This window comes from Eschrichtius robustus, chromosome 7, assembly GCF_028021215.1.
Source record: "Eschrichtius robustus isolate mEscRob2 chromosome 7, mEscRob2.pri, whole genome shotgun sequence".
Classification (NCBI taxonomy): Eukaryota; Metazoa; Chordata; class Mammalia; order Artiodactyla; family Eschrichtiidae; genus Eschrichtius; species Eschrichtius robustus.
In genome coordinates this window covers 95,270,281-95,297,636 of record NC_090830.1, presented here as the reverse complement: position 1 = coordinate 95,297,636, position 27,356 = coordinate 95,270,281, and the positions used below count along the sequence as shown (strand labels likewise).

The 27,356-nt window shown below is 34.9% G+C and overlaps 1 long non-coding RNA gene across 1 annotated transcript in view; it reads left to right on the top strand.

The window, feature by feature from the left end:
- The window catches only part of LOC137767708 (uncharacterized), a 276,506-nt gene that overhangs the window by 9,122 nt on the left and 240,028 nt on the right, over positions 1–27,356 (top strand). The window contains exon 2 of the long non-coding RNA XR_011074558.1: positions 5,722–5,857. This is a non-coding gene — a long non-coding RNA (uncharacterized lncRNA). The remainder of the gene's footprint in view (positions 1–5,721; positions 5,858–27,356) is intronic.

Here is a 27,356-nt window from a genome sequence, read left to right as displayed (position 1 = left end):
TTTCTCTTCGTAGATTAAGCTAAGTGCTAAATATATTTGTTTTTTACCACTCAACAGCCACAAAGATTCACCCAGGGACAGCTCATATCTCATAGGTGCACAAAGTGGGTGGCTTGGAAAAGCAAGGGGAAGAACAAAGACATAATCTAGGGATTTCCCCCCATTTCATCCTTATACATCTACTCTACAATATTGCTGTAGAAATTACTCATCCCTTTGAAATTTTTATTCTGTTTAAATATGATTATGAGAAAAAAGTCATAAATCTTCAGGTAAATTTATATTTCCACTAAATGAAATGCATTAAAAAATAAAACTCAACTCAATCCTGGCAAACATGTCCCTTTATATCACATAGATACACTATGTTCAAAAGCAATAATTTAGACAGTTATTTTAGTTTCCAAGTAAGTAAAATTTTTTAAAAATCATGGTGACTAAAATATAGGTTTTCATTATTTTGGTGTCACAATGTACTATGCCATTTTGAAAGTAGTGATTTACTGGTATTTTTGTCAGTTATTTTGTCAGTTTTAAATATCTAAATATCAATATTTTTATTAATGTGTACAAAGATACTTATTGCCTATATTAAAATTTTATGTCAAATGAAATTACATCAAAAAACCCTTCACTCATTAAAATTTTTCCAAGGTATTGTATTATAATTATATATCCCAAGGTATCTTATAAGATTAATCATCTTTTCTTAATTCAGTTAATGATTTGTATACAGAGTATGGTTGAATTATGAGTTGGATCTATTCTGCCAATCTCTGTCTTTTAATTTGTGTGTTTAGACATTTTAACATATAAAGAAATTATGTATATGTTGGGGTTTAATTTTGTCATTATTGTTTCTGTTTGTTCTTGTGTTTCTTGTTCCTTTGTTTCCTTCTTCTAGCCTTTCTTAGATTACCTAAACATCTTTTAGAGTTACATTTTTATTTACGATGGCTTGAGTATATCCACTTGTATAATTTTCTATGTGGTTGTCATACGTATTGCTGTATACATATATAACTTATCACAAACTATTGTGTCAATGTTTTACAACTTAGAAGTGTAGAACATTTGCTTCTCTTTAGGTCCCTTTACCCTCTCCATTTTAAAAATATAATTGTCTAATACATTTAGCACCACATCAGATAGTTATAACTTTTATTTTAATCAAAATATTTGCTAAAAGAAGCTCCTGTGATGAAGAATAGTCTGTTATATTTACTATCCAGTTCATTGTTCTTCTTTCCTTTCTAAAGATCCCTGTCTTCTTCTGTTATCACTTTTTTTGTGTTGAGAGAGCTTTCTTCAGTCATTATTTAAGGGTAGATTTGCTAGCACAAATTATTTTAGTGTTCCTTTGACTGAGAATGTCTTTATTTCCTCTATTCCTGGTGGATAGTTTCATCACTGGATATAGAATTTCTGGTTCCTTTTTAGAATTGACAGTTCTTTTCTTTCACCACCTAAAAAACATGTTGTGCCACTTCCTTCTGGCCTGCATGGTTTCAGATAGGAAATCCATTGTAATTTAAATTGCTGTTCCTTTATAGGTAATACATTCTTTTCCTCTGGCTATTTTTAAGATTTTTTTCTTTTTATTTAATATTTAGAATTTTAATTTTGTTATGTCTTGGTGTGGATTTCTTTGGGGTTGTTTGAGGTTCTCACATGTTTGAGTGTGTAGATTTGTTTCTTTTGCCAAGTTTGGCAAGTGTTCAGCCATTGTTTCTTCAAATCCTTTTCCAGTACCACATTCTTTCTCTTCTGTATTCTGATAATATGAATTTTTGCTCTTCTAAATTTTTCTACAGAAACTTCTGTTCTGTTGGTCTGTCTTCAAGTTCAGTGATTCTGTCCTTTTCATTAACACTCTATTGAGTACAACTAGTGAGTTTTTTAAAAAAAAATTCAGTTATTGTAGTTTTCAATTCTAAAATTTCCTTTTAGTTATTTTATGTAACTTCTATTTCTGTGCTGAAATTTTCTGTTTTCGTGTGTTTGGTGAGAATTTGTAATTGATTTCTAAAGGATTTTTAAGGCAGTTGCTTTTAAAAATCTTGTCAGATAATTTCAATATAAGATTAATCTCCATATTGGCATTCCTTGATTATCTTTTCTCATTAAATTCTTGTTCTCCAGTTTCTTGGTATAATGAATGATTTTTTCAGTTGTATCCTGGACATTTATTTTGTTGGGGGACTCTTGTTCCTAAGTATTCTATTTTAGGAGGCAGTTGTTCTGTTTAGGTTTAGTGTGTAAGTTATAGTCTACTTCTCTGACTTTAATTCCTATGAATATTTAGTTTCTGAGCCCTTGCAATGTTATTTTTGTCTTCTTTGTTTTCTGGTGCTGCTGGGACTCCTGCTTAAGCCTTATTGGAGCCATCTGTGGGGGCACTGAAATATTCTGGGTGAGGCAGGAATCCACTGGACCTAGTCCCCTTATACCACTGGGTAGAAGCCAGGAAGTCACAGGGCTTTGCTATTGCAGTAGATATGAGAAGATGGGACCACTCTCTGGGCCCTGGTTCTGGATTGGGTGATAAGAGAGCTAGGAGTTTGTTTCTGCTGCTGCTGGGAGATTACAGCACTCACCTGACCTAAGGTATGGAGCAGGGGCCGGGATGGCTGAGGCTTTGCTGTTGCCACTGCTGTTGGTGAATTGGATCATCAACAGAGGCCCTCTTTGTGGAGAACTCCTTGGGGTTCTCCATCAGGTCTCTGTTAGGTTTCTACTTTCCCAGTCCTTTGGTTAGAAAGAGCAGGTCTGTTTTTTCTTTCTTCCTCCCTCTCTTCTTTCTTATTCTGTCTTGCTATCGATCTTTCTTTCTTCCTCTCTTTTTGCCTTTTTTCTTTTATACCTGTTGGTCATTTCTTGTGGCAGTCCTCTCCATTGCCCAGTCCAAGGTATATGGGAGATGAAAAGAAAACCCAGGTAACTTGCCATGTTGTTATTCCTCAAATCCTGCACTCTCTAGCCAGTACACATTCTTTTTTCAGCTTTCAGATTTCTCTTACTGTTGTCTATGAAATAATTTCCAGGGTGTATAATTATACTTAGAGAGAAGGAACAGGGAAAAGTGAGTCTATACACTCTTATTCCTGAAGCCTTAGCTAGTATTTTTATAGCTGTGGTTATAGCTTATATTTTTTATGCTTTAGCAATTAGCATTGATCTTAGAACACACTAGGTGCTTGGCAAAAAAAAAATGTGTATAAGTGAATTAGCAAATGAGTGGTTGCCTAAATAAAAGGAAAGAAGGAAGGAAGGATGGAAGGAAGGAAGGAAGAAAGGAAGGGGGAAGAAAAAAAGGAAAGAAAGAATAAAGGAAGAAAAAAGAAAAGGAAAGGAAAGGAAGAATGCTTTTGTCAATGGACTACTTTAATAACAACATTATATATTGGAAAGAGCACCAGCCTCAATTGTGTAACTAACCAATGTAGCATTATTGCCTATCAATTTAAATTCTATAAACTTATGTTTTCTTATTTATAAAATTAAAGGCTTTACTTAAAATTTGTCATCCCTTCCAGTCATGTATGCTGTGGCTCTCAAACAGTTTTTCTGAAAGTCACAATTGACGTTCTACCTAAAAATCATCTGCTATAGAGCTTATAGTTATGACCCCTGAGGCAGCACGCAGACCCTTTGATACAGCTGTGCAGTAGTGGGAAACAGCAACAAGTCGATTGAATTGGTGTAAAACAATAGCGGATTCTGTACATTTTCCCAATCCATGGCATATGTAGGGCATGAGTCAAAGGGGTTGAGCTACCAAAAATGAAGGGCTCAATAGACCTTTCACCTGTGAGCAGCTGGTCACACACTTGTGGTTTTCCATATATGTTCACATATTGAGAGAAAACCATCCACTAGCTATTATCTTTGAACACCAAGGACAAACGTATCATGGATAATGCCTATCCAACTGTTAATGCAGTCTGTGCCTTTGTTGGAACTTCTGTTCCCAGGCTAATAGATATTTCATTTAACTGATAACTCTGCCTTCTTGATATACCATTAGCACCTAAACTTTTTATGCAAGGTGTAACTAAGAATGTGCTGAGGGCGCATATGTTTACTCTCTTGGCCCCAACTCTCGAATAGTCTTATATATGAGTGTTATACAAATTTTGGAAGTGAGAATAAAACTGTCAACAGAGGAGAAATATATAAATGCATCATTAAAATACTATTATGCTAACATCATAAACATTTTATACACACACATGCATGCAGACATTTAGCTATAGTTATAGATATATACATTAGCCTTAACAGGTATATAGTATGCTTCATAATATATATGGCATTATGGTTGTTCTTTTCAGATGCAAGTACAAAGACTGTTCAGAATTAATATTATGATAGCCTTTTACAATCCCTTTTTCCAAATGTAAGTAGAACTTTCTAAAATGCAAATCCAAACATATATTTACATTACTTTATTGTCTTTCGGTGCATACTTATTGAATATTTAATACATTCAACACACTGTATGTGATGTGGAGAGTATTGTTCAGGGTGTGACTAAAACAAATATGAAAATTACAGTCTATTAGATGAATGCTTGGGAGACCATACTCTTTAAATATTTTACTAGTCCCTATGTGATACAGTCCCTGATTACAACTTCTTACTAAGATTTTTCTCTTCATTCTCTCCTTATCACTTCACCATTCCCTCTACCCCATACTTCCCCACTACAAATTAAAACATGCTTTCTGTTGCCCTTAACCTTTCTTACATCCTCTTCCTTTTGACTGAAACAAATACTACCTCATCTTCTAAACTTGCATGTTTGTGTGGAAAGTGCCACTAGTTTTTCATCCCTAGCTTTGATACCAGTTCTTCTGGAAGGCCTTTCCTGATGATCCTGACAGCCTTAGACGTTAGCTAAGTGCTTCTCTTCTATTCTCCCTTATCACTCTATACTGTCCTATAATAGCTCTTATCACATTGTTTTGAACAGTAGTGTATAGTCTTATTTAATTATTCAAAGCCTGGATGGATCCTGAGCATCTTTTTTTAAAAATTCCTTTTTTTTTATTGTGGTAAAAAACATATAACCTGAAATCTAACTTTAGGTACCTTATATGAAATCAATAAAGTGATCAATCTCTTGGAAACAAAAAGTAGAATGTTGGCTGCCCGGGGCTGGGGAGAGGAGGAAATTGGGAGTTGATCAATGGGTATAAAGATTCATTTAATGAAGGTGAATAAGTTCTAGAGATCTGCTTTACAACAATGTGACTATAGTTAACAATACTGTGCTACTTTCTTTAGAGTCAGTTTCTGGAGGTGTATTTTATTCCTTTGATTGGGCCATATTTCCCTGTTTCTTCATGTGCTTTGTAACTTTGTGTTGGGAGTCACACAGTTGAAAAAAATAGACACCTCTTCCAGTCTTATGGACTGGCTTCATTCAAGGAAAGACTTTCACCCATCAACCCAGCTACAGATTTTTTGGGGCCTTTCCAACTTTTTCTGAGCATGTACCTTCTCTGGGCTTGTGTATGTGATTTCCCAATTAGAAAGGTTTGCTGCTTTTCTCTGGCTCTGCCTGAAGCCACCAAGCTCTGTGCACCCACCAAGTGTCCAAAGTATAACTGTTCTGTTAGCGCTCCCCATCAGATGAGACAGAAACCAGTCTCTCAGACTGCACCCACAAAAGCAAGAACATTGGACTTATGCTCTACTCTTTTTTTCTCTCTCTAGGGAGAAGACACAAACTGGGTGCTTACTCCTGATCATGGTGAATGGTGGCTGTTTTGTCTGCAGTTTTACCACTTCTCTAGTGCTGCCACAATCTGCTGAATTCTCTTTTGTTCTCTGCAGCCCCCTGACACTCAAGGTATGCCAATTCCCTGTCAGTGCCCCGAGTCAGGTGAGACAGAAAGTAGTCCCCCCACAATCTAGAACTTTGAATGTACATTCTCCCCTTCTCTTTCCTTCCCAAAGGAGAAGCCGCAATTGGACTTTTCCTCCCAATTGCAAACTATGCTAGCTTTGGGAGCATGGTTGGAATTAAACAGCTTTTCTTAGCTGTTTCATTGTGGCTGTTCTTGGATTTGAGCTTGCCTGGGTGCTGCATCTTCCTAACTGATTTCTGGAGTTCTCATAGAAGCTTCTGAGGATGTATGTTGATGTTTCTGTAGTGCACTGAGGTCTGGGGCTTCCTATTCCATCATTTTGCTGATGTTACTTGTCTGGATTTTGAACATCTTGAGTAACATTGTTTTCTTAGTATCCAGCACACTGCCTGGCACACAATTAGTGCTTAACAAATACCTGTAGAATCTGAATGAAGTAGTCCCAGTTCAGGGCTAGAATATCAAACTTGTTTCTAAATGATATAAAAATATTTGGTTTTATAAAGACATTGATACCTTGGCAGGTTTGTTTATTTCTCTTCAAGATAGTGGGTTTCAGGATATAGTCTTGTGCAAATTCAGCATATAAACAGCAAGTCCTAGAGCAGTGCTTTCGAATAGAAATTTATGCAATAATGGAAATGTTTATTTTTGCTATCTAAAAAGATTGCCATAAGCCATATGTGGCTTTGGAGCATATGAAATGTGGCTAATGTGAGGGATAGAATTTAAAATTTTATTTAAATTTTATTATTTTAAATTTAATTTTAAATAGCTACATGTAGCTAATGGTTACCATATCGGACAGTGTAGCTCTAGAGAACTTGAGAGCTGGCATGGATCTCTAAAAATGCATTTTGAAAATATTTATGCTGCAACATTTTCTGTTTTTTCCTTGTAAAAAAGCACCTACAGAGATGCAATGTCATTGTCTTAATCGTGACCATAAGTTTCTACCTGCTACCAGAACCAGTTGTTTTTGAATTACTTTATTTCCTTCCTTCTTCCCTTTTCTTTTGTTTTCTTGGCTAAATTAGGTGTTAGAATAAGAGACAAAGATGTGATATTTCTTTTGTTATTATTCCATGGTATTTAAAATTTATATCAAAGCTATATATATATATATATATATATATATATATATATATATATTTGGGTCAAATAATACTACAAATCTTAAAAAATAAAAAAGATATTTTCCTAGCAACTACTTTGCCCCACCCCTGGGTTATGCTACGTTGAAGCAACTACTTTGAACTCTTCAGCTATTTCTTCTATTTCCTTTCATATATATAAAATATGCTTAAAATTGAGTTTTCTATTTTAAGTATCATCCTATATCCATTTATGGCAGATGAGGATGCAATTCTCTTGTATGACCTGACCTGAAATTGCGCGTGCGCACACACACACACACACACACACACACACAACGACATATCCCCTTCCGCATCTCTCTAATGGAATTTCTTCATAATCCTGGTTAAATCAAATTTCAGCAGTTATATAAATAAGTCTGTAAATTATAATTACTACTGAGGCAGGATTTTGAAGAGTAAATGCCTTGATGTGAGCACTACTGGTTCTTTCTGCTTCTCACATACTTCACTCTAGGGGAGGTAGGAGTATTGATTGGTGAATTTGGAAGGAAAAACAGAGAAGGTTTGGCCCTACCTCTCCCTCTCACTTCCTCCCAGTAAGAATGAACTTGCTCATGGAGTGACCTCCATGCCATCTGGTTTATGGTTCTAGACCCTAAACCTGCAAAATAGGGGAGATCTGTAGTTTTAGGGGATAAAAATCACATTTGGGGAAGAAGAACACATGTAGTACTTGAAGAGTCCATTTGTCCAGGGCCTGTGGCTTGGCTTTTGAATTTCAGTGGATGGGGAGAGCACTATTAATGCTTGTAGAGGAATATGTCACACCATGCATATTTGACTTTTAATTGCTGCGTCTGTGCAAGAGAATTTAAACTGCAATGCTTGACTAATTTATGATGGCTTTAACAACAAGTAAGAAGCTGATCCTAAAGAAACTGAGCTTTACATTTTGGGTCTTTATCAATTAAATAGGGATTGAGGGCTTAAGCAAAGAATTAGGGTCTGGGCAAACTCTAACAGGTGCATAGGCCCTAGGGAGGCAGAGGTGGTACTTTTGACAAAGGATTTAATTTCTCTAAGTATTACGTTTTCTTATGTAAATTACTGAAAATAATTCTACTTCATAGAATTAATGTACTTGTTAGGAGGATTAAATAAGATAATAATAAATATAAATAAATTAGCAGATTGCTTGGCATGTAGTGAGTTCTTAATTTTAGATACTAATGTTATTATCTGCATATCAATTAGACAATAAGAACAGTTCAGGGGACTTCCCTGGTGGTCCAGTGGTAAAGAATCCACCTTCCAATGCAGGGGACGTGGGTTCGATTCCTTGTCGGGGAACTAAGATCCCACATGCCATGGGGCAACTGATCCCACGCACCACAACTACTGAGCTCCTGCGCCTCAACTAGAGAGCCCATGTGCTGCAAACTACAGAGCCCTCGTGCTCTGGAGCCTGCACACCATAACTAGAGAGAAGCCTGTGCATTGCAACGAAAGATCCCGCATGCCTCAAGGACGATCCCATGTGCCACAGCTAAGACCTGATGCAGCCATAAAAATAAAATAAATAAATATTTTAAAAAATTTAAAAAAGAACAGTTCAGATTGCTTCACATTATACTACTCATATACCCAGAATGCCATGGCAATCCTGGACAGAGATATAGCCATTAAAATAGATGGGAGGATGGACAATAAAAATAACATGGCATATGGATAGTCCAAGGTTACTGGCTCCAGATGCAAATTGTAATCACTGCTATTGATCCATAGTATACAATACTTTATAATGGTTTTTGAAGTTCATACTGTTACGGACTCCATTGTGTCTCCCCCAGATTTATATGTTAAGCCCTAACCCCCCTATATGACTATTTGGAGATATGGACTTTAAGTAGGTAATTAAGGTTAAATGAGGTCATAAAGGTTGGCCCTGATCCAATAAGACTGCTCTCCTTATAAGAAGAGGAAGAGACACGAGGAGTGTCACATACAGAGAAAAGGCCATGTGAGGACATAGCAAGAAGGTGACTTTCTGGAGCCCAGGAAAGAGGCATCACAAAAAACAATCTTGCTGGTACCTTAATCTTAGATTTCCAGGTTCCAGAACTATGAGAAATAAATTTCTGTTGTTTTAGGCACCCAAGTCTGTGGTGCTTTGTTACGGCAGTCCGAGTTGACCAATACATATACTTTATCAGTTTGAAACAGAATGTGATTCCATAGCTTTGAACCATCTACAATTACCTAACCATAGCTCTGAAGGCCACATTTCTTTAACTATTTAATAATTGATTGGGTCAGTTTTATTCATCCTACAACCTTTTAGTACCATGCTTTATTTGTTCTTTGGGAATGAAATTGCATTTTCTATTATAGATAACTGGAATGCTTTTATCTTACTGCCTTGTCGAGAGAAATGGATCATGGAAGGACATTAAAAGTGAACAATAATATAGACAAAGAATAGTTTGTGTTTTAAGACTGGATTTTAACTTGAATTTAAAACTTTCCTCTACTTAATCAGTACTTCTTTTTATTAAATACACACACATTCAGTTTCTCAATAAGGAAGAAGGAAGGGCAATTGGATGTATATTTCTATATGTAAGGGATTTATTTAAATAGAAAAAACAGAAATCAGAACATATTATAATTTAAATTTAAAAATATATGTAATGGTACATTTAATACTTATGAAACTTTACTATGTTTCTCATGAAAATATATCTAGGTGTGCAAAATGAATGTAATTATCCCAAAATTAATGAACAAATAGGATGAGGAGTGAATGTGGGCATTTCTCTCACTTGAACAATTTTCAAGCTGTGCATGATGAACTTCAGTATGTAATTCTTCACTTTCCACTAATGAAATTATGTCTCTGCCATGTCTGTCTTGTATGTTTTTTGAGAGTGAGTCACATTCTGACCTATCATAATTGTAGGTTCCTAGGTTAACCTACATAATTGTAGGTTCATTGTGTTTAAATGAAACACGATGAAAATATAAGAAGAGTGAAGAAAAAACAAGGGTAAAGTATATTGGAATTCAAATAACAGGTGAAGAAGGTCATCTGCTTCTGGACAAATCAATCTTTTCTTGTAAGGAATGAAAAGTAGGGGGGTAGTCCTTCTACTGATAGTTTTGGTGATCTTCTTAGTGTTTTTAAAATTAAATAGATTTTTTCCTTAACAAGAAAGAGAACTGGATACATAATTAAGAGACTGGTATCTAGGCTTGGATCCACCTTTACCCAGCTACATTATTTTGAATGAGCTGCACCTCCACAGGCTGAAATGCCTTCAAGTATGAAGGGAAGGAAACAGGCTCAATGACCTTTAAAGAACTTTAGAGAACTATCTAACAACTGATAATGTTATTCCTCTTCATTTATTGTCTATTGTGATAGTGTTTCCTCTTTAAAATTTCATGATGGTACCTAGTGAGTGCAATGAGAAACACATCCTTCAGAAACTTCAGTGGAATTGCTGTAGATCTTGAACAGGACAGTGCAAAATTGTCTGCTGAAAAGTTTGTCCACTGGCAAAGCAACATCAAGTAAAATTTATAGTGCTCCTAATTTTCACCTTTGTGCTAAAGCAGTTTTATTATTTGTGCTCAAAATAAATTATTCCCATTATATCAGTGAAAAGCTCAGGAAAAACTAGTGATTGGTCCTTCAATTAACACTGTAATTACCAGTCATCTGTAAAAAATAAAGCCATCAACACAAAGGAACGTGGATAATGAGTTAACTATGCTGGGTAGGTCATAAGTAAACTTTGGACATTTTCAAAAATATGAATACTGTGCATGATGTAATTTTGTTTATCTTTTCTTTTGCTCTCCATCGTTTTGTCTCTTACTCTTCCTGAAAGGAAGAACAGAGACAAAGAGAAAAAGGCTTTTGAGTCCTTACTTCACCTCTAATTTTTTTCAAGTTTTCACCCTACATGCAATTTATGCCAATAGTAACCTCCCTCACAGATCTATAATGAAGATTAATGAGGTGTATTTATTTTCCCACATGTTGGGCTATTGGACTTGTCTCTAGAGATGCTATAAGCTTTGTCAAATAGAAATAATATTGTATATGGGAAAAGGAAGGATTTTGTTCATTAGGAAGCTTCTTACTAATTAATAGCTGACCATTATTCCCTCTTAGAAAGGATAGCACACACACTTCAGAAATGATGTGATTAATACAACTTTCATAAGTGTCTATTTATTATGTAACTATTCCCCAAAGTTCCCAAATAGGGTTAACACATCTGAATAAACAATGAAATGGAAAATATAACTCTCTGAATAAGCAATAAAATGGAAAAAACAACCAGGTATTCTAGATCTCAAGTGATGACTTGAGCTGTGTTCCCATATCTGAGTCACTTGATATCTCTGGCTCTTACCTCTAAAATGAGAATCATAATTCTTTACTAAAGGTAAGGGATTATACTAGATGTTCTTTTAAGGACTCTGGTAGTTCTGAGAGCCAGAATTCTCGTACTAAGGATGATTTGGTGCATTAAGATGAATTGATGATCTATGGTTTTTCACAAATTTGTATCACATTGAGCTGGACTTACTTTCAGCACCTATATTGAGAATATCCCTTGGATTGCTAATTCAGTCATTCAACAAATATTTACTTAGGGCCTAAATTCTGTGGTTTCTGTTTCATGTCAGGCTGCTCTTTATTTCTTGAAGTCCTCCATCCCTCATGATCCATATTACAAGATTTATACTTTAACTTTTAAAGTAGATTCATACATTATAGTTTTGACTTCTTGACCAGATTTGAGTTTCTCTATAATATGTGGACACAGTGGGGGAAGGGAATGGTGGGACGAATTGGGAGTTTAGGATTGACATGTATCCACTACCATGTGTAAAATAGTGGGAACCTGCTTCATAGCACAGGGAGCTCAGCTAGGTGCTCTGTGTTGACCTAGATAGATGGGATGGGAGATGGGGGCTGGGGGTGGGAGGGAGGGCCAAGAGGAAGGGAATATATGTATACGTATACCTGATTCACTTCATTGTACAGCAGAAACTAACACAACATTGTAAAGCAACTATACTCCAATAAAAAAAATAGTAAGGAATTTACTTTGGATTCTCCCAGTGGTATGGCAGAAACTACTGGATTCCTCTAGGTATCATCTCTCTGCTTTTTACTTAACTAAACAAAATACTGGAGACATTGCCGCCACAATAAAAGGATATATTTCATAACATCTCTTGCAGTGGTTGGCTGTTGAGGTGTAAATAGAAATTTTTTTATTGTCCCATAAAGTTTCCTTAAAAGGGAAGAGGAACCATCCTTTTTACCTATTGCTTAGAATGTTGATGTGATGGCTAAAGCTCTTAATAGCCATCCTGGATTATGTGGAGACTCTTCCAGGGAACAAGAGAAAATAAGTCTGCTATCCTGACAGTACTCACTCTGAACTATCAAATTTTTAGTTCCTTTTCTTTTATAGAAGAATTAATGTCTATTTTGGCTAAGATGCTACTTTTCAAATCTTTGCTACTCACAACGAAATGTAATCCTAACCAGTAGAACCTCATAAGGTGTCAGGTTCATACTAAGAATGTTAATAAATCCATATTGAATAATTGACCCCTATTTTGTGGGTTATAAATGTATCCCTTCGTGTGTGTATGTGTATACATATCCTATCATATCCTGTCATATATGGGAAGTAATGCCTATAGTAATAAATGTCAGAGTTAGTATTATACAAGGTTTATTTAATTGCAAATTTAAATTAACACAAACTCATAGTTATTTGAAAATGTTACAGAAATAGGAAGAAAAAATGATGAAAAATATAAAAAATTGACATAAAAATTACACTAACATAATAATAAGAAGATAAGTTCCAATATAGTACTATACTAATACTACTGATAATAATGTAAAAGAGAGATGATGTCTCAGTCCATCCCATTTATTTTGCCCATGTTTACAAAGAGCATGATTAGTATTCTTTTGTTAGAGTGTCTCCATGTCACATAAGTATGGAGGCAGGGAAGTACAAAATCTGTAGGATGGGCTGAGAAGCTGAAGACTCAGGAGGATCGATGGTGCAGTTCTAGTCTGAAGGCCAGTGGGTGAAGACCCAGGATAGCCATGTTCAGGATCAAGTCAAAGGCAGTCTAGCAGGCCAGTCTTTTTGTTCTATTCAGTCATTCTACTGATTAGATGAGGCCCACCCAAATTATGGAGGGTGATCTGCTTACTCAAAAATCACAGATTTAAATGTTCTCATCCAAAAACACCCTCCAAGTTAACACATAAAATTAACTATCACTGGCTCTTTGTTCAAATAATTGTAAGAAATATTTTTATTGCCAAAATATGGGTGATGCTAAAACTGTTTCTTGAAAGATGAGTAAATATTTGTTAGACAAGACATATGACAAGACACATGACTAAGAGGCAGAATTTTCTAGGCAGAGGGAAAAGCACAGATCCTTCCAACTTCTAGGTTTGTGTTAGAAACTGCTTGTTAATGACTATAACACTTCACTATTTAACATTTTTCTGTTCTAGGAGTCTTCAACATAATCATTCTGAGACTAGTCTCTTATTCTGGAATTAGCCGAATCCATTTTTCAGTCACCAGATTTGAGGGTCTGTATGTAAAACTATTTGTATGCAATGAATAAGAGGTACTTGTCCCATCTATGATTGCCTCTAGTCATTTCCCCCAGGTTTACCACACTAGAGTTTCAAATCTCAAAATCAATCAGTAATATATAAAATACTGTTGTGCTTATAATTCCAACCAGCTACATTTAGCTGCAGTTGGAGATGAGGCTTACTGGAAACACATAATCATTTTAGTAAACTTCTCTTTGTTTCCTTAGATATAACTTCCTTTGAAATAAAACACTTGTGGAAATGTTGATTATTTGACTGCCTTGAGAAGGAGGCAGCTTTTTTTTGAGTAGCTCTTTTCATTTTTCCATCCCTCACACTTTCACACAAAATGCCTTAATATCTTTCCTGTGGCAGGGGTGGAGGAAACTACTATATAGTGAAAGAAACCTCAGAGAACTTATACAGGTTTTCAGTGATTTTTATGAACAGTCTAATAGGTTTCATTAATGCAAAATACAGTTTTTACGAGAAGAGAGAGAGAGAAAATTCTGCATATCAGGAAACCTCACAGAGGTATCACATTGTTGCCATAATTAAAAGAACTTAGGGAGTGTCACATTTTGCAAGATGGAATTGAGCCACCATATATGGAAAATATTACTGACGTGGCCCCTGTCTCTTCACTCTAGGCAGTTTGGTCTAGAAAATCGACGTGCAAGTGGAAGTTTCCTGGAGCCAAGATTTCCTGACCATGTATACAAGAGTATTAGACATGACCATTTTCACCTTTCTCCCTTTCAGTCTCTCCCTCTCTATAGTCTCATGAAAAACTTCACAGTAAACTTAGCTAAAATGCTATGGTCCCAGGAAGTGAGACCTATGATAGAGAGGGGGAAGATTCCCCAACCTACCCTGCCCCGCATAAACCACAACAGACACAGCACAGTGCCACTAATACTGCCGGACTAGACTAGTAAATAGGAGGTGAGAGGCTTTGAAACATGATGTTCCTCCTGCCTGGAGCATTCTTCTCATTCCTCACTTGACTGGCTCCTCTTTCTCTCTTCAGTCTCAACAGAAGACCTTTACAAAGGCTTTCTTAAGCTATTTGTATAGCACTTTTTTTTTATTTGAAAATAATTTATGTTTGCAAATTATAAATTTTATGTATTTGCCTGTTTACATTTATCCTGTTCATTTCTCCCTCTAGAATGTGAGATAAATCCTATGAAGGCAGATTACCTTGTCTTTTTTGCTCACTACTGTATACCTAATATCTAGTACACTTCCTGGAACATGAAAAATACTAAATAAATTTATGCTAATTAAATAAATGAATGCATAAATGAATTAAATGGAAAAATGTGAAATATAGTTGTGAGTATTGGGCTAATTACTTAACATTTGAGCTTCAGTTTTCTCATCTGTAAAAAGAAGAAATTATGACTTTTTTGATATTTAATGAGCTTTTGTGACGATCATCTGGGGAAATGAATGAGAAAGTGTTTTTAAACCTCTAAACTCCATGGAAATATTGAGCATTTTTCAACTTTGGTTACTTTACTAGGTTATTAAATCCAAACTGTAAGCAGTGCAGTTTTAATAACTAAACATCACTTTCCCTCTATTTTTTGGTCTGTGATTTTCTCTAATTTAGTTAACAGAATTTCACTCTCTGCTCACACTTTTCTCCTCTAATTTTCCTAACGTTTCATAATACAGGGGGTGGCTAAGAGTTCAGTTACTTTCTTAGAGGAAACTGTAGCTCATAGAAGTTGCAACCTGCTCAAAATTTCCTGTTTTTAATAAATGACAGTCAGAATCTCATCCCACATGCCATGACTCCAAGTCCTTCTGTTAAATCATAGTGGAAGACACAGCAAACAGGAGGGCTAGTCATATTTCTTGCAAACGCATTACATTGTCTTCTATATTTCTGGGAAAAAAATAAAATTAGATTTAAAGTCAGGTCCATTTTTTTGGCAAGAACATTTCTTAGGTGGTGGACATTTCTGTCAGGAGATACATGCTGTCTGGCTGTCTTTATGAGGTATTAACAGCCATTGATGATCTTTTCTAGGAGCCATTACATTATTAGAAGTTAGATAATAATGGTATTCTATTTCTATCATTTCTTAATTTAAAAAGTAATTGGCATAATTTTATAAAAAATAACTTTCCTATCAATTATTTATTTGCACTGAGGAACACTTTTTATACTAAGGAAAGATAAACTCTTGATTCTTTCCCTTTATAACTCAGTTTTTAACACAATAAGTTAGTAAACTATCATTCTCTAATAGTGACTAATGAGCTTTTCTGTTTCATTTTGGTCTGTTTCTTTAATTTGTTGGTTTTGGCTTTGTTTTGATATCATCATGTACACATAGATTTAAATATATTTGATGAAGTTTAGTTATTGCCATTATCATTCTAATTGATGGTCTAATTGTCTCAATTGTATCCTAGGAGAAGCTCTTCAAATTGGTCTCTGACACTTTTTTGACATGACCCTAGTAACCTTTGATATCATTTTGGTTATCTGGTTTTACAAGATGTTGTAGGAACATCTTGTACATGTTCTGACCCACACCTAAATCAACCAATTCTTCAGGGATACCTGATTTATTCCTTTTGGTAGAAAATTCTATTCAGATACAACCTATTCAGATACAACAGTGAGAAAGATATTTATATTCTGATTGCAGGACAATACATATGGCTCATTTAAAAAATGATTTTAGTAGGAAAAGAATGCATGTTATTGATTTTACATTGTATCGTCTGCTTTTAGGCATTAGCTAATATATTTCTTAGAACAGTTTTCTGAAGTAAGCATTGTCAAACTCATCTTACAGATGAAGGAATTGGGGCTCAGAGAGGTGAATTGTTCCAAGTTGACAAAACTAATAATTGGTAAGCTTGATTCTCTAATGCTAGCGTGACTCCAAAGCTCATTCTTTAACTTTATTGTACATTGCCTTTTATTCAGTCACCTGTATGTTCTCTTCCATGCTTATCACTTCTACATAAAGTTTTTTCCTTTGGTTAACTTTCATTTATAGTGATAGGAGCTCCAAACATTTTTTTCCCCTTAACATTACTTTTAGGTGGACAGATACTGGAAAGGAATCTGGAAAAACCTGAGGGCAAGAGATAAAACATTCTTCTTTCAAAAGTTTTTGCTTTTTCAGAATGAACTTCTGTAAGGGATTTTATTTTATCTTCATAGTAAACTGCTCTTTCCAGAGAATTACAAAATTGAGAACATTTAAAACAACTGTATTGCGAGGCTTAGCAACCCTCAGTATAAAATATGTGGCATAGATACCAAATATATGGTAATTATTAGAATTATATTTGTTAATTCTTGATTCTACTGAGAAATGGTTTTCAAGTTTCCATTTTCAAATATTTCCCATTGCACAGAATGCTAAAAGTATATTTCTTTGTAAGTTACCATCTGTTAAAGATGAATTAGTTAAAATTATATTTTTATCATTTACTCACAAAATAAGCTATATTTTAAATAAATGAATAAGCAAATAAGCAATCAGTAGCTACAATGAATTTAACAAAGCTTTTGCTTGTTCATTCCTAGGTATAAAATCCTATCATCTGAAGGTCAAAAAGCACATTTGGAAAGTACAAATACCAAGTACAAGGCTGGGCAGTTGAAAATTAAAACCATATGCAATGCCCAGTATGACATTTTAGATGTTAAATGTAATACAGTTCATTTCAGATTGGATGGCCAGTGTCAATCTAGAACACTGTTTGATCTGCAATTTATATTGAGATGAAGCAGAGAGAATTTTTCTGCCTCAGCTTCTTGTCTTTTAACACAATGTTTCACAGATGTCTGACCTTTGGGTTTTAATGTGATAATGCGGCTTCCCCTGAACAAAGGCCTGAAAGCTGATTGTCAGACAGAAGTTGTTTTTCAAAGGAGAATGAACCCAAATTGTATACAAAAATGATACCATGTATTTTCTAAATTCCTACACATAACAATTATAGTTGTTCCCAGGTGTATTTTAAGAGTAGTAGATAAATATAAAATATTAAAGAAGTAATTAATTTTTTGAAGTTTAGTCACTTGAGAAAATGTTTAATTCTCCTTGGGAAGCACATTCATTATCAATAGTTGTTCCCAGGGGTATTTTAAGACTAGTAGATAAATATAAAATATTAAAGAAGTAATTAATTTTTTGAAGTTTATTCACTTGAGAAAATGTTTAATTCTCCTTGGGAAGCACATTCATTATCACAGTTGTCACTTTTTCTTTAAGTTTTATTGTATATATTGTCACATGGGCTCATGGCTCTTTTGTTGTCATTGTAAATTCTATTCAGCATCATTTAATCTGCACATTGAAATGTTACTAGTTGTTTTCACATTCTCATGTGCATCCTCTAGCTCTCTACTAGAGGCTACATGCTGAGATTGAATATCTCTCCTATCCATTTCCTCATAGATTTTCAAATTGATGACAATAGGAAGATGGACAAAAGCCGTTTTCTATTATTTGACAGCTTTTTATTAATTAACTGATATCCTCATACATGAGTGAGAGGTTTTGGGTTTTAAAACCTTAGGTAATTTTTTATTGTTGGTGATGATATATTTGAAACCCTGTGGTATTACTTTTTGAGTAACATCTATTATCTATTCTTTCTTATACGTAATTACTGATGGTAGGTAAAACTGCATCTTCACACTAGTTCTAACCCTGTGTAATCATTATTTGACACAAGTAGAGGTTCTTGCTATTTGTGTGGCCTGCGTTATTTTATGTGCAGTTTCTTCTAACCATGTTGTTGGCTATTCTTTTAATCCCTTTCTTACTTATTCAGATGCATTTTGCCTTGGAAGTAACAAATGTTTCCTTACCCACAGAGGCTTCTTCTTTTTCTTTATACTCAGTAGCAATTATAAAATTCAAAATCCAAGCATCATCCAAGGGTGAGCAGATGATACAATTTTTCATTCTCCCTGCAGCCAAATGCTCCCTGTCGAATCCTCCTAGAAACCTGTTACCTGCCTCAGTTCTCTGAGTTACCTGACTCAGCTGCCATTTTCCAATGTCTTTCCTTGACCTTGGACTGACTGCCTCCTGTGTGCATGCCTTCTGTCTTCTTGATCTCTCACTGGCTTCAGGGCTCTTTCCTCCTATCTGCTATCTTAACGCTACACATCCCTGCTGCCGTATACAACCTGAATAGGTTCAATCCACAAGATGCTCCAACACTTCTGCCTGCATAAAATCCACTCCTTGTTTATGCTGACTTTAATGCTGCTCTCCTCTAGCTTTACTTTTAATAACTTCCTATCCCATTAAAACCCAAATGGTATGTAGTCACCAGCCATTCTGTTTCCTTATCACAGATCCTCTTGACTAGCTTTTGTCCATAATTTACTTAAACATATAAATGAAAAATCCTTTTTGTTTTTAATATCTTTCTCTTTTGTATTCCTCAATCAAATTCAAGTTTCTATATTTTCATGTAATCATTTCTTATCCTTAATTTTCTATGCTAAATTATCATTATTTTTCTCTCACTGACTGATGATACACCACTTTTTTCTCATCAGCATTCATCCATCCTCTAACACTTCATCTCCATACTTCAAGTTGGTCACGTAATAACTAGATTCTTTTTTTTTTAAATTTTATTTATTATTTGCTTGTGTTGGGTCTTCATTGCTGTGCGTGGGCTTTCTCTAGTTGTGGCAAGCAGGGGCTACTCTTCATTTTGGTGTGCGGGCTTCTCATTGTGGTGGCTTCTCTTGTTGCAGAGCACGGGCTCTAGGCACATGGGCTTCAGTAGTTGCGGCGCGTGGGCTCAGTAGTTGCAGTGTGGGCTCTAGTGCACACGGGCTTCAGTAGTTGTGGCTCGCGGGCTCTAGAGCACAGGCTCAGTAGTTGTGGCGCACGGGCTTAGTTACTCCAAGGCACATGGGGTTTTCCTGGACCAGGGATCGAACCCATGTCCCTCGCATTGGCAGGCGGATTCTCAACCACTGCGCCACCAGGGTAGACCCCTAGATTCTTAGTGTAGTTTATATTCCAGTTATTTCATCTCCATTCCTTAATGTTATCTACGTGTCACATTATTTCTCTCTGATCTTATTGTGTGTGTGTGTGTGTGCATGTGTGTGACAGATCCTTAGTATAGTTTTCTCTTCTCCAGTATAATTTATACTTTTATTCTTCTCTAAGGTTTTTCAAATTTTATATTAATTCTGGTTTTTAATGTGAAATCCTAACTATGACCTCTTGTTTTATAATCCACACTTTTTATGCAGACCGCAATTATTATATATCTTCAAAACATGATATAGGCACTTCTAAATTCGACAGACTTTATAAAACCAAGTCATGTGCTGGGATGAAGATGCAAATAATGTTTATACGCCCTCAAGGAGCTCATGGTATATTAGGATTACATGAAAGTAAACAGGATACTTCTCTATATTTTGATGAGAGTTAAGATAAAGGCATGCTTAGGATGCTGTGGGAAGCCAGAAGAGAAGCATTTAACCCAGTCAGGGGGGAAAGTACCTGCTTGATTACCTAGTTTCTTGAGGCCAGAGACTGAGTACCTTATTCATTGTTCTATACCCTGTCCCACCATTTCTCTGTACACACTGAAGGTACCTAAGAAATATTCAGTGAGTGAATGAATAAATAAAATGATAACATATGTGGATTTATGAAGTGTGCTTAGTGCTTAGGATATACCCAACATTAACAAATCAGATATAAAAGGCACTGAGTATTAGGGGGAACTGTGGAATTTTGACATAACAGGTTTGTAGATGCAGGCAGTTCATTCTAATGAGTTCAAAACCATAGGTGATCAGGTTCCACTAAATGATTTTGAGTAGGAAAGTGACATGGTCAGATATATATTTTAGGAAATAATTCTAACCTGTAATATGAAAGATGGATTTGGTTGGTAGAGAGAAGGTGCAGAGGAGGGTGTAAGGAAGATCCTTAGGTGACACAACTGAGAAGGTATGGTGATCAGATGGACTGGACTCAATAGTATTGGGTTGGCCAAAAAGTTCGTTTGGTTTTAAGTAAAAATAAAAGGTATTTTTCATTTTCACAAAGAACTTTATTGAACAATGTATTCACTAACCAAACGAACTTTTTGGCCAGCCCAATAGCAAGTATCACCCTCATTCTGAGTGATGCAATGAACTAGCAGGGGGAGGGGAAGGAACGTTTAGATTTGTTGTCCCTCTAAATAACTTTATTTCTGAATCAAAGGGGGGTTTGGCATATTGTCTGGGGAATATATCAGATGGAAATTCTGTTTCCTCATCCCTGTTCAAAGTAGCCAGACTCTTCATATTTCCTTTTCATAACATACTTGTACAAGAAAGAGTAGTCTGTGTTAGGGCTATATCTCCCTGAGATGTTTCTTCCCACTTTCAACTTGGGGAAAAGCTGAGATTTCTTCTTTTTTCAGAGGGAACCATGACCAAATCCCCACTCATTGTCCATGGTGTCTCTTCCCTCTTTCTGTACATCTATTTGATCTCACCATTATATTCATATCTCTTAATAGAATCCTTCTAATCAACATAAACTGCTAATTCAAAATGAGACGGACATTTTTGGAATGAATTACTCCAACTTAAATTCATGTTTCAGATAATTGTTCTATGTATAGTTGTGGACCAGTTAAATGTATGTGTTTAACTGGCCTCTGATTTTTCCGGATATTTTACTGCTTAAATTTGGAGAGGGTTTAGAATATTATAGTATCCACTTACAACCCTAATGGCGTGAACTCTAGGCTGCAGCTACTATTTGTGAGTATAATTCCTCTTCCCTTACTGTAGAGATTCTGAGAAGGCTCATTTATTTCCTCCTTAAAACTGCAGCAAACGGAGTGGAGTATTCATCAAAAGGAAATATACAAATAAGTATATTTATTATTAACAAACTGACATTTGAACAATAATATTCAAGCAGACTGCAGGAAGTCGCTATTAACTTGTCAAGAAATCTTTTTTTACTGAATAATACATTTATAGAGGAAAGTGAAATCAGTTTTATCATTCAGAATATATTTGGATGAGAGATCAATGTAAATTTTTGAATGAGTCATTTCCCCCTCCTCCAGAGAAGCTGAGACCAAAATTTTTATATTATTAACTTTTAAAGGAAAAAAAGGACGTTCTTGAGATTTGCTTCTAGGAAGATGATGACAGAATTTCAGATATGTAGACATATAAATATTTGCTTTTATCTTATAGAAATTCCAGTAGTGTTCTATTTCCAGCCCTTTGTAAATAAAGGAAATATGCAACCAAGTATTTCTCAGTGTTTGTTTTTTTTTTTTTCAGTAAGAGAAAACAAACAAGCTTAGTCTGATAGAAATGCATCTGTTTTCTAATCAAACACAGAGAGAAAGTTGAAAGTGCTGACGGGTGTCACCTGTGAATGGTTATTATGATTCTATGATATGCTTACCTGAGGGGATAAACACAGATAATAAATTAGAAGGAGAGAAGCTACTGAGTTACAAATAGATTTCAGATTGAGATGCCACATAGCATGACGTGCCACAAGCATTAGGACAGCAGAATAGATATACAAAGATGAAGCAACTGCCTCTGTACAGGGTACCTTTATGTTTGCTTTTCCGTGGGCAGTTTTCATTTACCTATGTTGTCTTGATGTTCTGACTGACTAAGGATCTATTCCTCCCTCTTTCACTTTTAAAGAATCCCAATTTAGACAAGAACTTGTATTATAACCCTAATTAAGTATAATAATGTAAAAAAAACACTTGATAACTTTAGGTTTACACCATTAACTCTGATTTTTTAGCCCTAAAATTTGATAGCTAGGGTGAAAGGTAATTATTTTTAAAAAGTCTTTGTTTCTTTTTGACCTCTGATTCACACAAACTCTGGCTTTGATTACTCCCAAATATGGGACCCAAAATTGGTCTTTTTTTAATATTACTCTCAAAACAAGAAGGATAGTTTGAAAATAACAGATTGGACAGCAACGTATTATTAATTTTCAAGATATGGAATGAAGTATAACCAAATTGCACTTCAAAGATTGTTTCCTTGGCCAACTCAAAATAGAAAATAATGTGGGTTTTTCCTCTGACTCTAGAAAAAAAAAAAGACACAGATGCTCTTTGCTAAAAAGACAGTTCACTAGACCTGTCAGCCCTATTCTCTCCTAAAATTTTCTCTAGTCATAATTACTATATTTTTTTTAAGTGTTAAACCAGCAGAAATGGTTTTCACTTCATTGTTCACGATTTCAGGTTTCCTTACTCTGACTCCAGTTACAAACCTTGCAAAGAGTACCAAAAAGGAACTCGCTAGTCAAAATTTCCTGTCCTTCCCTGAACTTCTGATTTTACTTCTGCAGTGTATCATGAATGACATCCTACCCCCAGGGTGTTAGAATATTTTTAAAAACTTAATACCTTCTGTTGCACTTTTTCTTGATCTTCTGGATTTTTAAGTCTTTATTTCAGGAAGTGATAACTACATAAACTTCAACCTTGATCATATTCAAGTATTTCTAAGCCTTTATTTACAATATCCACAAACTCTTCGTCTACTTCAATGCCCAATAAGTCCAAATCTACACTAGTAACTTGTTCTGCACTCATCCTGGTATATTATTGATAGATGATGTAGGGCTTGGTAAATGGTTTTTGTATTTTCTAATTGGATTGATTCATTTCATCTGCTGCCAGATTTACCTGGAAATATATAGGCAAAAAATATTTATGCTAAGGAGAGTTCCATAAATACTTTGGCAATTATGTTTTCTATGTTTGCATGTTAATTTTTATGGGCTCAGTAAGTGTGGCTAATGGTTTTCTTTTTGAGGAGGGGAAGGTCCATGCTTTAATATGGAAATTTATAGTTACATGAATGAATCAGAATACAATTTAAACATTAAAAAGCCATGAAGAACCATCTGCTTACCCTTAATAACCCAAACATTTAATGAGATTTTTTAATATTCATATGTGCGTGTATGTGCATGTGTGTGGGTGCAGAAATAAGAGAAAGCCAACCCTGACCAAGCAGAAGTAAATATTTGGAAAGAAGTCATGAGAAAAAAGTAAATCCATTCTATTATTTCCTTTTAGAGACGTGAAAATCTTCCCATTGCAATTATGTGGTTTTCTGTGCTCTCTTTCAAATAGCAAACAATGTTATTTATGGTTTGAGTCTTCGTTTGTGATTATGATCATTATGTTGTGTGTCTAACGGAGGCAAGAGGATAATAAAATCAAAATCAGGAAAGATGTGTATTTGTATATGTGTATATGTATTTGTGTATATGTATGTATATCTTTTGAAGTCTGAACATAAATGGTCAGTCTTTTCTCTGGGAAAGATACTTCTAGTACATGTACACATACATGTACACCTACATTTACAAGTCATCACAAAAGAAAAGTTAATATAGCCATTCTAGAAATTATCGTTGTGATAATCCTACTTTTTATTTTTCAAAGTCTTTGCCTTGTCAAATCTAAACAGATTATGTTGTAAGAAGATATAATTTTTGGAAAATGGCAGAACTAGTAAAGAATATGATATAACATACAGTTGAATACTGAATCTTTATGATACCAGTTGTAGTAATATGTGAACAAACTAATACTCTCTGAGATTCAGTGAAACAAAGGAAAATATATTAAGATAAACTATAAGTAAATGATTTTATAGCAGAGAAGAATTCTTGGGAAATAAAAATTTCTATTAAATTAAAATTGCAAATTTTATTATATTATCAGTTGAATTTGTCCTCTTGGGTGAAAGACTTAGATTTCTTTCTTTATTTTAACCCCACATCTAAGCCACATCTACACAGGAAAACAATATATGAGCGTTTTTCTTTTTCCAAATATGCCAGTCTCCTTCCTACCTCAGTGTCTTTGCACATACTTCTATTTATTTGGAACACTATAAACCATTACAAGGCTGCCTTCTCTTCATCATTGAGTTCAAATGATACCTCTTTAAAAATAGGTCATTCCTAATTACTCTAAGTCATCATATCCATTCCCTGACTATCCTGGCTGAAATAGAGAATACCACTCATTACTAGCTTGTTGCTCTGATTCAATTTTTTGTACTGGGTAAAAATGTTTTAAAATATATTTCTTTATTTACTATCTGTCTACATCCAATGAAATGTAACCACTATGTGAGTAAATACTTTGTCTTTCTTTGTACATCAGAGGGCAGATGGCATAACAAAGCTGATGCTCAATAATTACTTGTTGAAAGACTTTTGGTTAAGATATTCTGTAGACTCAAAAAGGTTTATCAGTTGTGCCAGCTTACAGTTGTCTACCCACATACATAATAAAATAAATGAAAAAATAATGGACTCCATGGCTTTGAAAATTCTCAGCTGCTATAGATGGCAAATGAAGCTAAAATTCATAAATGGCTTTTGAACACTGGTTGAAGCCAAGGCACTGCTGGGAAATTATGGCCTAAAGATGAAACCAAAGATGTAACTGTAAGATTATTTGATTAGGTTTCAGAAAGATCAAAGGTGGTGCTCTGAAATGCTCTTCAGTTAGACAAAACATCCTCTAAAATATATAGTATGTGATACTCAGATCCACTCAATCAAACAATAGAGCCTGTAGGAGGCTTTGGATATCGTCCCACAGCCTTCTCAACAAGATGCTCAAGGTAAGGAAGAGCTTATTTTGGAAGAGATTAATGGGTTAGCTTTTGTTTAATAGAGTGAATCCCAGTAAGAGACACAGTAAACCCATAAAGTTTTAGAGAAGATTACATACGTACAAATATTGACAGTTTGGACTGAAAGAGACAGAGGCATTTCAAAATGGATCCCCAAATTCTTCAAACAGGTGGTAAGCTTAGTAGACTGCTCAGACTCAAACATGTGCCAACCTTTATGAAGAAAGAGGGATGGCTCAAAGAATAGAAAAATTGTCCAGAGAATGGAACCAAGAACTGTGGAGCGTCATCTCAGAGAAGACATGTGATTAAATCCTAATCAAGGAAATTCCTAATCCAAGGAAATATTTGCCTGGCTGGATTTCAGAACTCTCATGGACTAGTGACTTCTACAAGCCTCTCATTCTCCCTTATTGAATAAGAGTACCTACAGAGATTATTCTATGCCTGTCTCACCATTTATGATGGGTATGGGAGAAGCAGATAACTTGTTTCTTTAGTTTCACTGGCTTTCAGATTGAAGGAAACTGTACTCAACAAGGTGCACTTAAGGAACTATATTCAAAGAGCCATATATGCAGCTACCCCTGATTTAAATGACAGGATTCTGAACTTCAAGCTCATGCTGTAATGGGATGAGTTTTTAAGGAACTTGTGATACAATTAGTGAATAATTGTCCAGAGAGCAGACAGTTGTAGCTGGATGCTAAAATGGCTCTCAGTGATCGTTACTTTCTGGTATACGTGCACTTGTATAATCCCCTCCCACCATGTATCAGGGTTTATCTGTGTGATCAATAGCACATGCCAGAAGTGATGGTATGCCACTTTTAGATGAGGTTTTAGGGAACTCAAGGGTTAGCCTTTGGGGAAGTGTGGGGTTTTGGATTTGAAAATTTAGAAACTGAAATAACTTTTACTTTGGTAACTTCATGCTCTCATTATTGCCCCTCTGTGTATTTCTGATTGGGTTTTAATAAATAGTTTCTTATTCTCTCCATACCACTTTTTTTTTTCATATTCTATTAGAAAATATTCTGGGCTACTGTAGAAGTCAATTTATCTATCTATCTATCTATCTATCTATCTATCTATCTATTCTATCCACACACACACACACACACACACATATATATATATATTGTGTGGACTTTTAACTTCACATATTAAGAACAAAGCTTTCAGATATGCAGTTTAGATTATTCAAAACTTAAGTAATTCATTTTTGGACCATTTAACCTCTCTTTTGAAAAGATCCAAAGTTCCATATTAATTTCCATATAAATCCATGCTCACACACGCACGCACAATTTTTAATAATCCTTGGTTTGTATAGAATTGTTGTATTGTCCTCTTGGTTTTGTGTTTTCAAATTACTTAAATATTAAGTTACTTAACTTAGTTGTGGTCCCCTTCAGAATTTCAATATAAATGCACTGGATAGCGTGAGTATGTGATAATGAATTCTTACCCCCTTCCAACTGAGGTAGGTGCATTTAAATTCTTTATAATATCTGCTACCAATAGATTTGCCTAGTGAAGCTGTACATCAAATAAAGGTCTAAGTTTTATTTGACATTTACATTAGTTCCTAAATGTACATTGGACTTAGGAGAGAAGACCATCATAATCTCTTAGAGAGAGATCACTTTTTGATTCTTTTTAATTCTTAGAATTCTTGGGAGGAGATTAAAGTCCTGAGGATACAACCCATATTATTGGGTTAGCCAAAAAGTTCGTTTGGGTTTTTCTGTAAGATGTTATGGAAAAACCTGAACGACTTTTTGGCCAACCCAATATATCAGTTTTCTTTAGTTTCTTTAGTTTTGCACATTCAGTAAGTATTCAATGAATTGAATAAAATCTTCCTGTATTTTCACAAAAAAACAGCTATCTATTTCTTCTCAATTCTTCTAAAACAGTAGAAAAGTTTGCCAACATAACAAAGTAAGAAAAAAGCAAAAATTGATTTCTTACTATTCAGCATATGACTTATTCTGATACATCATCTTTTGTCATAATTCTTG